Source organism: Xyrauchen texanus, chromosome 21, assembly GCF_025860055.1.
Source record: "Xyrauchen texanus isolate HMW12.3.18 chromosome 21, RBS_HiC_50CHRs, whole genome shotgun sequence".
Taxonomy (NCBI): domain Eukaryota; kingdom Metazoa; phylum Chordata; class Actinopteri; order Cypriniformes; family Catostomidae; genus Xyrauchen; species Xyrauchen texanus.
Window position 1 is genome coordinate 13,348,067 of NC_068296.1, and position 15,261 is coordinate 13,363,327.

Genomic DNA, 15,261 nt, shown 5'->3' on the forward strand with positions numbered 1-15,261 from the left:
AGATAGGAAGCGATTGTCTGACAGAGATCTAAAGTAACCAAAACCACCACCGTGAGAAAATTCATACACTAAAGAAACACAGAAAATACATTTTGGAAAATGTGTGTAGCCTTTGTAATCAGAATTTATGTCCATCAAAAAGTATTAAATATCAATTATTTCACAAACTTAATTCAGAAAAAAAAAAAGCAGAATTCTACTCACGGACAAAACTCTGAATATCTCTGAATAATAAGATTTGATGCCACTAACCTGGAAAACCTTGGCAAAGTTGGTCTCATAGAATCAAATTACTATACATAAATGTTTGCAAAATCATTTTTCCGTGCCTCGTACATATTGCGGCAGTTTCCTGAAATAAGCTCTAGAGGCATTACAACAACGAGCACACAAATATGCAGATAACTCCCTAAAATCAGCTTATTTAAAAACAAGAAAAAAATTAAGAAAACCGCTTTTATATGAGATTTGAAACAACCAAGTAATTCTCTGATTTTAATGTCAAACCTTGAAGAGGCATGCGCATGCGTACATTGGATAAGCCAGTAAGAACGTGTGTACAAATGTTTACATGCAGCGCAAAATCTGGGCAAAATGGGCAAAAATTACCTGTGTCGATCAGTTTATTCTTAAGCGTTTTTTGACTGAACATATTACATTTACATTTATGCATTTGGCAGACGCTTTAATCCAAAGCGACTTACAGTGCCCTTATTACAGGGACAATCCCCCCGGAGCAACCTGGAGTTAAGTGCCTTGCTCAAGGACACAATTGTGGTGGCTGTGTTGATCGAACATACAACCTTCTGATTACCAGTTAAGTGCTTTAGCCCACTATGCCACCACCACTAAACACTGATAAAGGAATGTTGTTTAATGCATCAATTACTTTTATTCCCTCTCCCACAAATCACGATTAAAACGGCAGATTATCAGTTCATAAACATACTTTTCACCCTGTTCCCCAGACAATGCTATCTTAGATATTTAAACACTTTTATTAAAGCGTATGACTTACTAGGCAATACATTTAAATTTTTGCATTACATAATCAATTACATTTAAAAACTTGCCACTATCAGTTCAGTTTAGGTTTAAGGTAGGGAGGTACATTTTGTTGATTTTAAGCTCATTAAAGTATTAACCTTAAAAGTGTCATCTGTTTGGGAATAACTTATCTCAGCAGCCAGCCAATAAGACTGAACCTGGCGATTTAGGCCGGCTCATGCCATCAAAAACTGTTCCTTTCTGCTCACACAGTATTACACAAACACAGGATTGGGTGCAAAGGCACATTTAATTGCATGTCTTTTCTTCTCCTTTTTCTAAAGTCTCTTTTACACAAATGATGGTAATTAGATGCACAGGACAAACAATCTGAGATTCATTAATTACGGTGTTTTTCATACTGGAATTTACTTCTCTGACACCACAAAGCTGTAATCAACCACTCAGCGCTTCAAACTATGCCATGAGTTTCTAGGGAGGATGTGGCAAAACAATACACTTCTGTACAAGGAAGTATTGAGCTAGAATACCAGCCATCCATCGGAGCGTGAACTACCAGAAAGACAAAGATCCCTGCACGTGAACGCCAATCATGCAATCCTGTATAGTATTGTGCTGCATGAAATCAAAATTGAGATTTGTAGCATTTAGTTCCTTCCTGTCTTTTAGATATGAGGCCATCTACTGTATAAGCTAGTGCAGTGGTTCTCAAACGGTGTGCTGCGGCACACTTGTGTACTGTGGGAGGTGGGCAGGTGTGCCGTGGAATTTGTCCTTACAACCTAAATAACCTTTTATTCAGGTTATTATTATCCCAAGAAATATGGGAGGTATGCATTTTTTATATTTTCCAAATATTTTGTCACAGATAAAATTTTAAAAATGAAATAAAGCAAAGAAAATGAAGTAGGCTTAATCTAACAACCTAAATGGCCTAAAACGAAAAATCTGTAACTACCTCCCTCTTGCTCTCTCCTTGCCCATTGGCAACGCGATATTGCTTACCGTGCGCTTTTAAAGTAGACAGTATTGGTAGCAGCTAGCAAGCAAAATAACTAGGCTTGGCTAATAAGCCCAGCACCATGGATAGGTACCTAGTCCTAACATCAGGTCAAAGCAACGCCAAAACATCCTCTTCAACGAAGAGTGCAAGCCAAAACTTCACTCGAGTTTGAGCCCAAAAGAAAAATAGAAAATCAAAATATATAGTTCCAATCTACAATTCCAAACTTTAATAACCGCTACAAATTATTATACAAATCTACAAAAGGTGGCACAGTATGTGGAATTAAGCGGTGGCTGTATTTCCGGCAAATGTGACAAAGTTCCACTTGGCATTGACTGCAGTGTAAATAACTAGGTTATAAATCCAGAATTTAGCGATATGTTGTATTGAAGAGACGGTAATAAAATCTAATCCTCAAAATAATGATGATAATTCAGTTTTATAATAAACTTGACTGGGTCCCATAGTAATAATTTAGTATTGTGCAAAATTCAAAACATTTTCATCAAATAAGTGGAGCAGTTTTTCTCCTTGTTCATTTACAAATTTTGTTTTTAGTAAAAGTATATGAAAGTAAATAATGTTTTTTTATTAAGCTACTATGTATAAAATATAAATATAAAAGTGCATATCAATGACAATGATTAGATCTCATTCCTTGTGTTCTTTTAGTGCAAAACTGTAGGGAAACATGCCTTTTTTATTTTTAAATAGACTTGTATTTAATGCCATTAAAATATTGAAATCTACTTTGCTACAATGGTTGTTTGCCAAAAAAAAAAAAACATTTTATTAAAATCACTTTTGAGCCATTTCAGAGCAAATACATAATTATCAAGATATATATCAAATATAGTCAATGGGCTGAAAAATATTGAATAATAATTTTTAAAGCCATATTGCCCAGCCCAAGTTTTGAGTCCATTTTTATTTTTTTGTGTTTCCGAGGCAGCACAGGGTTTAATACAATTTATAAATTACATTTATGAGGATGCACGCATAATTGTATTTTGAAAAATATGGTGTGCCTTGGAAATGTCATATTTGCAAAGGTGTGCCTTGGGACAAAACAGTTTGAAAACCACTGAACTTGGGTATTCCTAAAAGTTATGGGCATATCCAAATTTGTAATGAAATGCTCTCTAGAATGGGAATGTCCCTTCCCCTCCTAATGTACCTGCCTCAGCTAGCAACAGAAAGTATCAAATCATGGTTCATGGTTGGGGCATAAGCAGACTAAAGTCTGTAGGGATGACCCCAACTCGCCCCAACTTCCGGTTTCAAAAGGAAATACGCTAAACACAGGCAAAAAACTGCATTTGTCAAGCAATTTCATGGAGTCCTTTATGCCAACTCAAGTTCAAGAAACTGTTGTGATATAATTTTTTTAGTTTAATAATTAAAAACCTATGAAATGATAATTCAATTTGGTACAATGGCAACACTATCTGCAGTCTGCAATGAAACATGCTGGTGATTTTGCCCCCAGCGAGAGGGAAAGAGTTCAGTGAGATGATGCCATCTGCTGCACTGCTGCCTGACAAAGGTTTGGACAAGGTTCTGAGGTAGAACTTCCACCATATGATGCAGTTTGGACTCAAATAAGTGGAGCAGAAGCCGGCTCACACACCTGATTCACTCTGAACACAGATTAAACATTTTATATTCTGTTTAGGTATTTATACATTGTGGAAATTATTTTCTTCTATTTTTTAGTGTAAGAAATGCAGAGAAGAGAATTGCTTAATTGCTGATGAACTAGTGAACTACAAATAGACCTCAACCACATGTAGAAAGAGGAAACCTCAACATCACTTTTTGGATTTATTGTTAGGCCTTTCGCCACTATATATTGATGACATTTCTGTTGAGAAATCTCAATTTTTATATTTCATTTCTTTAAAAAAATGCAACAATCTTGTTTACAATAAGGCACTTACAATGGAAGTGAATGGGGCCAATCCGTAAACTTTAAAATACTCACAGTTTCACAAGTATAGCCACAAGACGTAAACAACATTGGTGTAAACATATCTGTGTATATCTGTGTACAGACCTTTTCTGTGTAAAGATATATCCAATTTTACACTTTGTTGCCATGACAATGCTGTAAACCCTAAAACTATAAAAACAACAATTTCAACAACTTTACAGCTCAAATAATGTAATATATAAAATAATAAATAACAGAAGAATTCATGCTTAAAGTGCTTAAATAAAATAAGCATTGCATTTCTACATTTAAACCCTCCAAAAATTGTCCCTATTCACTTGCATTGTAACTGCCACACTATAACCTCGATTTTTGCTCTTTATTAAAGAAAAGGACATGGCAATTATTTCTTTTTTTAAATATATATGTAACGCAATATAGTGAGGTTTGTGCTTAAAATAAGAAAAATAACAATTTGCTACAGGGGTAAGAAAAATAAACTTAATTAAACTTATCATCATACCCAATTCTGCTACAGTTAACAGTTAACGTTTAGACAAAAAGAAAATTATTTTTGCAGTGTAGATACTTGAGGACCCAGGATTAAGTCTATTATAAAAAGCTTCCAAACTAATGCCATTGTTGCAACATGTTTTAAACATGCAGTGGATCAGCCTCTGATTAAAAACCCAATTTAACCCCACAGTTTAAAATATGTTTTGAGCAATCTTGTTCTAGTCCAGTCAATTCCAGTCAGAGTTAATAGCACAGAGTCTGCTTTGCTTCAGATGACCAATAACATAATGCCAGCTGTTGATTCTGGCTATTATCTTGCTTTACTCCTGCTTGACCTAAGTGCTGCCTTCAACAGAATCATCCATTAATTTAATTTAAAAGTGTTTGGAGAAAGAGGTCAGCATCCATGGCACTTCCCTAAAACCACCCCAAGTCCAATCTAAAGGAACAGAACCTTATCTGTCATTATTGGGAATCATCTTCCTGTTCAGTGACTCAAACAGTGATGTCCTCCAAGGCTCTGCATACATAACATATCTTACTATCTTTATGCTGACAACACACCGTACCACTTAAATAGGTGATATTTACTGCCTGGAAGTGGTTAAATCTTGATTGGCAAGAAACTTTCTCCAGCTCAATCCTGATAAGACAGTGCGTGTTATATTTGGCCCATCTAACTCCACCAATAAGATTACAAATAGATTAACTTCAGTGTTGATTAATGTTCTGTATGTGTTTATGTAAGAAAACGTTGTGTTATTTTTGACCAAAACCATAAATTTGATAAGCAAATGAGGAGTGTTGTTTCTGTAGCTTCTTTCAACTCAAAACTCTCTAAAGCCTGTGGCGTTGGCGAAAGATCTTGTGACTCTTATATAGATTTTTTTTATACTTTGAATTCTTTTGTAATTGGCTATATGTTGGAATCTCTCAGTGCCATCTGTCCTTCCTGCAACTGACTTACAATGCAGCTGCCAGGCTTCTGATTCACTAAGAACAGGGATAATGTTACATCAGATTTGGCGTTTCACTGCTGGCTTCCACTCCAGTTCAGAATTGATCTCACAGTGCTACTGTCTGCTTTTAAGGTTTTACATGGCTAAGCACCACAATACATTGCTGATCATTTATGTCCTCATCACACCTAAAGAACTCTTCAAATGTAAGGATGGGTGCAGTTTTTCTGATATTGTTCCCATAGATAAGATCTATCGTGCAGCTGAGACTTTTAAATCTCATCTTAAAGACCGACTTTGTAGTTGGCTTTTGAGTTAGAGCAATGAACATGGTTTTAAAAAGTTTTATTTAATGTATGCTGAAATTATGTTTCCTGTCATTTTAACTGTAAATAATTATCAACTTCTGTTGTTTTTAAACATACTACAGAAATAAAATGTCATGGACAGAGAGAAAAGGGACTGGCATTGTAGAATTACTAATACAAGTCTCATGACATGTATCTTAGACAGAAAAATTGTCAGAATCCTATGACTGGATCATTTGAATAAACAAGGTTTTATTCAGCCAAGTTTTTCTCCTAAAACGTTGTCAGTGCAAAGGTAATATCTTGCAATGTTGTTTATTTCTATTAATTTTTTGTCAACAATGTTTGAATTAAAATAGTGGAATTATCCTCATTATCCCTTTTGTTAACAGAATCAAATAACACCGCAAACAATTTTGAGAGTAATTTCGTTGTCGAAATTAACAACACATTCCGGAAGTGTGTTCAGTATGGCTGGAAACATCATAACTCAAGTGAAAACCTCTCAAAAACCTGACAATGTTTCTTTAGTTAAAAAAAATAAAGCATCTGACAATTGAAAAGCTTTTAGAAAAGGTAGGACTGCACTATTTAATTATTGTCTAGCTGTATAGTGATATTTAATATTGTTGAATATTGGTGTTTAGTAATATTAATGGAAACAATCAGGAATATTTTTAGCCATTGACAATTATATGTTACTAACGTATAGGATGATAAATGGTGCAATAACAGAGAGAAAAAATTAAACCAGTGCAAAAAGTTTGTATTTGTCATTTTGGGTATTTTTTATATTTTACAAAAAGGTTCTTATTACATTTTTACTTTGTGTTCAATTATGTGCTTTTTAAAGTTTGATCCACAATACAGTAAACGCGTAATTTGCGCACACCACCTCCCCCACCCTCAAACACCGTACAACACAATTCACTAACAGTGACTGGCCCTTAACCACTGTGGTGGTTAAAATTGCCACCGCAATAGCCCTATTTAAGATTGATAAAAATGTACAGAAACATTTTTAACCCAAAGTTTGCTTCAATCTGTCCAAGACTTAAGGTAAGAGGGAGCCGCGCAAAGCAGGAACACGGAGGCCTTCATCCTCTCTCTCTGTGTGTGTGTGTGTGTGTGTGTGTGTGTGTGTGTGTGTGTGTGTGTGTGTGTGTGTGTATATATTAGGTTATTTATCGGAGCTTGTGGGAGAGTAGATGACACACACTGCAGTTTATTTTCCTACCACAGATAAAGTTACTCCAAAACAATGCTGTTAATCACAAAACTTTACAAAAAGAACATTACAAATCCATATGAGATCATAACATCAGATCAGACCTTTTTTCATTCTTTCTATTTGCACTGAAACTGCCATATTCACTCGTCTCATCATTCCCAGTGTTTACAGTAGGACGAAAGTGAATCCAAACCACACTAAATTCTGCCTACAGCTAAAACCAGAAATACATCACAGCAGCGTCAGAGATTGGCTGCTGCAATCTCTCACACACTTAACAGAGCAGTGTCTTTTGTAATATGACCCATTAGAACATTAAACCTGCAGAATACAATGGCTATGTTCAGAATAACATATACCATTATTGTAAATTCTGCAGCATATATTATACTGTGCAAACTTTCTGTATGCATGAAATACCCAGATCACCTGGAGAGAAGTGTTGGGTGATCACGGCTTTCAACATGCAACGTAGTCATGTCCGGTTACAAATGTAGAGGTCTGACTATCACCCAGGAGTTCATGAGTTTGAATCCCAGGGTGTGCTGAGTGACTCCAGCCAGGTCTCCTAAGCAACCAAATTGTCCTGGTTGCTAGGGAGGGTAGAGTCACATGGGGTAACCTCCTCGTGGTCGCTATAATGTGGTTTGCTCTCGGAGGGTTGTGTGGCGAGTTGCGCGCTGGATGGCATGAAGCCTCCACACGTACTATGTCCCCGCTGTAACGCGTTCAACAAGCCACGTGATCAGATGCGTTGGTTGACTGTCTCAGACACGGAGGCAACAGAGATTTGTCCTTTGCCACCCGGAGGACTTGGAGTGCATTGGGCATTCCAAATTGTGGATAAAAAGGGAGAAATAAAAAAAATTAAATAAAAAATAATGTAGAAGTCATGTGACAACAATGTAGCACAAAATGGTTCAAAACATGTATCATTGCATAAAGTGTTTCCTTTCACATTCTATTTGTAATAAACAGTAGGCAGTAAACATACTGTGCATTAGTCTTTAAAATGTAGGTTATTTTCAATGTATCACAAAACAGTCAAGCAGAGGACAGGGTTGAAGCAGAAATATTTGGGATTTCTCAATCTATCATGTGAAGCCAGTCAAAGCCTTAAAGTTTTGGTTTCAAGAGGGCTGATTTGCTCGAGCTCTGAAACCTGTCAAGGTCAGCCTTGAACTAAAAGACAACAGACCTGAAATGCACCATTATTTGACTTTGACAGAAGCTTGCAATGCATCCACACTGTATAAAAGAGTAAGACTGGACCTATTATAACATAATTAATTAGTAACTATAAATCCATTTTAGTAAAACACTTAGACAGATGGGGAGAAACAGTAAGATATAATAGAGAAGCGTTCATAAACTCTTCTCATTTATTCTGCAGCTGTGATTGGCATAAATATAAGCTGATATGGAACAATGATGAATTCAAAATAACTTCAAAATTATTTACCAAATATACAGTATACTAGTATGAATAAACAAAGATAATTGTCATCAACATAAACTGACCTAATCACCTATGTGGCAAACATTTCTGGCCTACAAAGAAATGGGATAACATTAAATGTCAAAAGATCTACCGCAAAGATTACGGTGGCCGCAAAGTGCAAAACAAAACAGCAAATCCAAAAACAAAACAAAAATTAGAAAACACAACAGCAATTCAGAAAACGCAACGGCAATTCAGAAAACACAAGACAGAAAACACAAAGGCAATTCAGAAAACGCAACGGCAATTCAGAAAACACAAAGGCAATTCAGAAAACGCAACGGCAATTCAGAAAACGCAACGGCAATTCAGAAAACACAAAGGCAATTCAGAAAACGCGACGGCAATTCAGAAAACGCAACGGCAATTCAGAAAACACAAAGGCAATTCAGAAAACACAAGACAGAAAACACAAAGGCAATTCAGAAAACGCAACGGCAATTCAGAAAACACAAGACAGAAACCACAAAGGCAATTCAGAAAACGCAACGGCAATTCAGAAAACACAAGACAGAAAACACAAAGGCAATTCAGAAAACGCAACGGCAATTCAGAAAACACAAGACAGAAAACACAAAGGCAATTCAGAAAACGCAACGGCAATTCAGAAAACACAAAGGCAATTCAGAAAACACAAGACAGAAAACACAAAGGCAATTCAGAAAACACAAAGGCAATTCAGAAAACACAAGACAGAAAACACAAAGGCAATTCAGAAAACACAAAGGCAATTCAGAAAACACAAGACAGAAAACGCAACGGCAATTCAGAAAACGCGATGGCAATTCAGAAAACACAACGGCAATTCAGAAAACACAACGGCAAGACAGAAAACACAACGGCAAGACAGAAAACACAACGGCAAGTGTGCAGAGCACCAGTCAGGAAAGGACTAGATCTCATTCACACATCCAATCAGGTGAGAAGCTATGGTACGTACTACCCTTTCCATTTCGACTGAATTGGCGTTGCGTTTTCTAAATTGCTGTTGTGTTTTTTAACTTGTTTGTTTTGCTTCTGAACTTGGTGTATTTTTTTATTTGCATTTTGAATTGTTATTGGTTTTGCCATAGTGTTTTTAGATTTTAGTGTTTTGTTTTGCACTTCAAGGCCACCATAAAAGACAACAAAAAAAAATTATATATTTCAAATATGTTCTGATCTCGCTGGAATCTTGTTATGCATGTCTGGTTAGAACATGACATAGCTGTGGTCGTTGGTGACTGCACATATTAGAAATAAAAATAAAAAATAATTACTCTTACTAGGTCATTTCATTCAAACATTGGCCCCTGGTCAACAAAAATTTTCAAAAAAAAAGTGGATCCCCAAGCAAGTTATTGTAGACTTATTGTAAAGCCTTTTTTAATAAGTACAGTGCAACATTAAACACTTGGTAATTATAAGACTCTTAGGACTAATAAACACAAAATGTTAATATTGTTGCTTATCCCACAGATACGATGCTTAAGAGACATTTGCCTCCATTTTTGATTTCACACTCAAATACCTGTAACAACAACTAACTCTGAAGAGAAACAAGAAGAGAATAATGAAGCAAAGTGGCACTTAAAACAAAGCCCCGCATGCCAACATGCCTGTGTGTGCTACTAGTGGATTCACAGTAAGGGAAACAGGGCCTCACGGAGAGGGAGGAGCAGCAGGGGACTCGAACACTGCCTGGGGAAAAACCATCTGTTGCCTGGCATGTGGCTGGGTGTGTCAGAAAGCCATGAAAGTCAAATTGGACCACATGCCCTTAAGAAATATGGTGAGAAAAACAGCCCCAATAACAAAATGTGATTACAATGAAACCAAAAATGTAAACTAATAACCCAAAAATATAAATTGCTGATATCATTAATTGAGGTACCAAATTGTCTCATTAACTAAAGTGTTCAATACTTAAAAAAAAAAATTGGAATTTGAATTATGTTTTACAAGCAATTTAATTTACTTTATTCAAATTAAGTAATTTCATTTCACAATCAATGCACTATAGTATGGAGGCCCAAACCAGCATAAATAATAAATAAATAAATAAATGTAATAATAAAAAAATAAATAAAGGAATAAATGTCTTGATAAAACAAATATAATTAGTTTTTAATTAAATGTATTCCTGAATTTATTATTGTATGATTTTATTCCTTTATTATTTTCTATATTTATTTTTAACTATTAATTAATTTTATTTATTAATTTATTTAGCATATTTTGTTTATTTATGTGTTAATTTATTTTTTATATTAATTTATTCCCACATATATTTATTTCCATATTTATATATTCCCATATATATTTATACATTTATTTATTTTTACTGTTCTGTGTGCAACATGGAAATGAGGGAGGCGGTCCTTGCGTAGCTCCAATATGGCTATGACCTAATGTCACATCAAAACAAGTCAAGAGTAATCGAGAACACGCTTCAATCTACAATAATAATAATAATAATAATAATAATAATAATAATCAGGATCCGCCCACATCATTATCATACAAGAGACAGAAATGTAAGAATAAATACAAAAATAAATAAATGTGGGAATATTTAAATATAGAAATAAATACATGTGGGAATAAATAAATATAAAAATAAATAAATGCATAAATAATAATAAAACAAAAACAAATGAAAGAATAAAAAAAGTTTTAAATAATACAAATAAAAAGAGAAAATAATAAATAGAGAAAATAATAAATAAAGGGAAAAAAGTCATACAAAAATTAATTCAGGAATAACTTTCATTAAAAACTAATTATATTTGTAGACAATTATACAAGACAATTATTCCTTTAATTATTTTCTTATTATTACATTTATTTATTTATGTATGGATTTATTATTTTTGCATGTTTTGTCCTCCATACTATAGCACTTTCAAATACTTTTCTTATGTCAGTCCAACTTAAATTGATTTTATTAATCATTAGTATATGCCAGGTGAGCAAGTGTAAGGACAGTGAAACTGTTACACTGTCAATTTGATAGCAACTGCTTACACTGATCAGCCACAACATTAAAACCACAGACAGGTGAAATGATAACATTTATTATCTTGTTACAATGGCACCTGTCAAGGGGTGGGATATATTAGGCAGCAAGTGAACAGTGAGTTTTTGAATTTCATGTGTTGGAATCAGGAAAAATGGGCAAGCGTATGGATTTCAGCGATTTTGACAAGGGCCAAATTGTGATGCTAGATGACTGGTTTAGAGCATATCTAAAATGGCAGGTCTTGTGGGGTGTTACTGAAATGCAGTGGTTAGTACTTACCAAAAGTGGTCCACGGAAGAACAACCAGTGAACCGGCGACAGAGTCATGGGCACCCAAGGCTCATTGATGTGCGTGTGGAGCAAAGGCTAGCCCGTCCGATTCCACAGAAGAGCTATTGTAGCAAAAATGTTCTAAAAAAAAAGTTATTCTGGACATGATAGAAAGGTGTCGGAACACTCCCCATAGCAGCTTGCTGCAGATGGGGCTGCTTAGCTGCAGACCTGTCAGAGTGCCCATAATGACCCCTGTACACTTCCGAAAGCACACGTGAGCATCAGAACTGGACCATGGAGCAATTGAAGAAGGTGGCCTGGTCTGATGAATCACATTTTCTTTTTAGAGCACGTGGACGGCCGGGTGCCTGTGTGTCGTTTACCTGGGGAAGAGATGGCAGCAGGATGCACTATGGGAAGAATGCAGGCCGGTGGAGGCTGTGTGATGCTCTGGGCAATGTTCTGCTGGGAAACCTTGGGTCCTGGCAATAATGTGGATGTTACTTTGACACATACCACCTACCTAAAGAATGATGCAGACCACGTACACCCCTTCATGGCAGTGGTATTCCCTGATGGCAGTGGCCTTTTTTAGCAGGATAATGCACCCTGCCACACTGCAAAAATTGTTCAGGAATTGTTTGAGGAACATGACAAAGAGTCCAAGGTGTTGACTTGGAATCCAAATTCCCCATATCTCAATCCGACTGAGCATCTATGGGATGTGCTAACCAACAAGTCCAATCCATGGAGGCTCCACCTCATGACTTACAGGATTTAAAGGATCTGCTGCTAACGTTTGGTGTCAGATACCACAGGACACCTTCAGAGGTCTTGTGGTGTCCATGCATCAACGGGTCAGAGCTGTTTTGGCGGCATGAGGTGGACATACACGATAATAGGCAGGTGGCTTTGATGTTGTGGCTGATCAGTTTATACAGCTAAACAGCATTCAATTCAAACATCACTTGATTGTGAAAGCCCTCAACCTAAGCCAATCTTCACCACAATGGTAACCCTAAAAATGTAGCCTAACAGACACTCTTTTTAAATACCAATATAACAGATCATTAAACATTAAAAATCTCCTCCTTTACTCATCTTGCTGATAAATGCATAAAATAACACTTAACAGTTGCATCAATGCTACAAAAAGTATTAATGTTGTTAATACTCATTTGGATTAAGTAAACTTCGATTTTTACAAATGTAATTGGATAGAAAGTGATGAAATCAAGTTGTGACAACATTTTCTAAATTTGTGTTGCTTTAGTTCATTTTAATCAAGTAAACTGAACAACCTACAAAAAACTTTTTTGAGAGTGGTTTTGCACAGTTAAGTTGTCATTATTTAGCCTATTTATTTGTTAAATATACCTTATTGAAGGGCTGAGTTTAGCATCCATAACATGATTGTGTTTGGAAAACATAAATCATCCACTTGCCTATTTTTTTAATAATTCCTAAATAGTACATTTTCAAAATATGTAGTTATCATTGACTAAAATGATCCACTACATGGATGCTGAAGAATTTATCTCAATGATTCTAACTTAAAGCATCAAACACCTGCAAAACACTAAATAGTGACTTGTGCGATTCTAACACAGATTGCAATGGCTGCAAATGTACTGCTGCCTTCAGGCAATGCAGTCGCTTTACCATCTGTGTGAGATGGAGGGCAAATTATAAGATGGGTAAAAAAAAAAATGCAACTGACTTCTGTCACTCACGCCAGCCTGCTGTTACATTCCAGTTGCAGCAATATGAAAATATATATTAAACTGAACTCTCTGGGCTCATTACAAGAGACAAAAATTATACAAATTTCCAAATGAGGGAAAATGATTTTGGAAAGCAATTAACATTTAGAGAACACAGGGTAATGAAAATGAGATGCACACAAAGTGAAGCCACAACACAGAAACGCACTAAATAACCTAGCAGCCTTGCTACTGATTGCAGTCTCATTTGTGCCACAAAAGATTTTTGCTGAGGAAGCCTAATGGGACAGCATCCTTTTAGGGTCATACATTTTACTTGAATCCACAAACTGTAATTCTCAGACAGTTCAGATAACGTATATTCTGTGGGTTGGTTGCTCAGAGCAGATCTTTACCTCCAGAAATATTCATGCCTGACATTTCTCCCGATAACACTATCCCAGCTGTCAAAGCGCCATGGCTGGAGGGTGGAAAGAGCAGAAAATGACACAAGGCGCTATAAGAAAGAGAGAGGAGGGAAAGAGGTAAAAAGCACTGACGTTGGTGATTTACGTCTCGAACCGCAGGGGATTTCAACAGCGGATAACCTAATAGGACTGGAGGCTTAGCAGGACGATTGCATTAAGGGCTGCTTCAAAAGGGTCCTTTCTGCTGTTGTTGTGCTTTTGCCGGTAACGTTTTGTAAAGCTGCGATCAAATCTAATGAGAAAGGCCCACTGAGGGACCAGTCTAGTACCTCAGCACAAAGCTACTCCGAGCTCCATCCACCACACCAATGCAAAGCCTCACAAAGCAGGATGCTGATGAGCTTTTGCTATACACAACGGAGAGTAAAAAGAGAGATGAAGAGAGACCACAGACACTAAACTGGATCAACATACAAAACAGCTTAAAGAGAAGACAAAACAGCAAACCACATGCAGAATTTGAAGAACGAAGGATGAATGGAAGAAGGAATAATCACAGAAGGATAGCCCAAAACCAAATGTTTTTGCTAAGCCAATCAAGAGATTAAAGGAAAGATGGTTGTGTTTTTGACAATCCTACAAACCCAAACCTCTAAAGAATAACAAAAAATAAGGGACAGGAGTCCATTTGACTTCAGTTTGGTTGGTGTGAAAGTGGTTTTCCAAACTCGGGTACACAAAGGCGAACCACAGCAGAGTGCACTTGGAAAGGGGTCTGGGAAATCTGAACTGTTGTATGGAAGCACTCTGGCCTAACACAGAGAAGTGAATCTTTGCTTGTTCTCGATCATAAATCTCATAGTATAAAGGGTCGTTCACACTGAACTAGGGCTGGGCGATAAAACTATATCAATATTTATCACGATCAAAAAAACTCCATTATATAGACGATAAGCTTTTGAGTAATTTTCTACATTTAGCCTGTTTTCTACATCTAGACATATGTGTTGCTAAAAACGCTAGCAGTTTGGCTTTCTTATCGTATGTTTCCACTGGCGTGTAGAGAGCGAATTTGAGCGAGATGGATTGTAAAACTGACAGCAGCGTGGGGCAAGTGGTTCCCTAGCGTTGGGAGTGGCTTTGTGCAGATTTCTTCCGCGTCAGTGGAAACGCAGCCTCCGACTGTATGAAGTTCACCACATTCCGGACCACAGATTCCATCTTGACTACAAGACATCATGATGACGGTTACGCCCTCTCATCGTCTCTAGTGAGCAGTGCAACAAAACAACAGTGCCGGTTACATCAAATGAGCTGTATTCTTGAATGTTTTTCTCTAGCACTGAAACACGCTTCACTGATGCCCTGTCCCGGTCCGCACCAGCTTCCCCACA

The 15,261-nt window shown here is 36.5% G+C and overlaps 1 protein-coding gene across 3 annotated transcripts in view; it reads right to left on the reverse strand.

The window, feature by feature from the left end:
• LOC127661669 (SH2 domain-containing adapter protein F-like) overlaps window positions 1–15,261 on the reverse strand; it is a 193,981-nt gene that overhangs the window by 160,218 nt on the left and 18,502 nt on the right. The gene's annotated exons all lie outside the window — the stretch shown is intronic.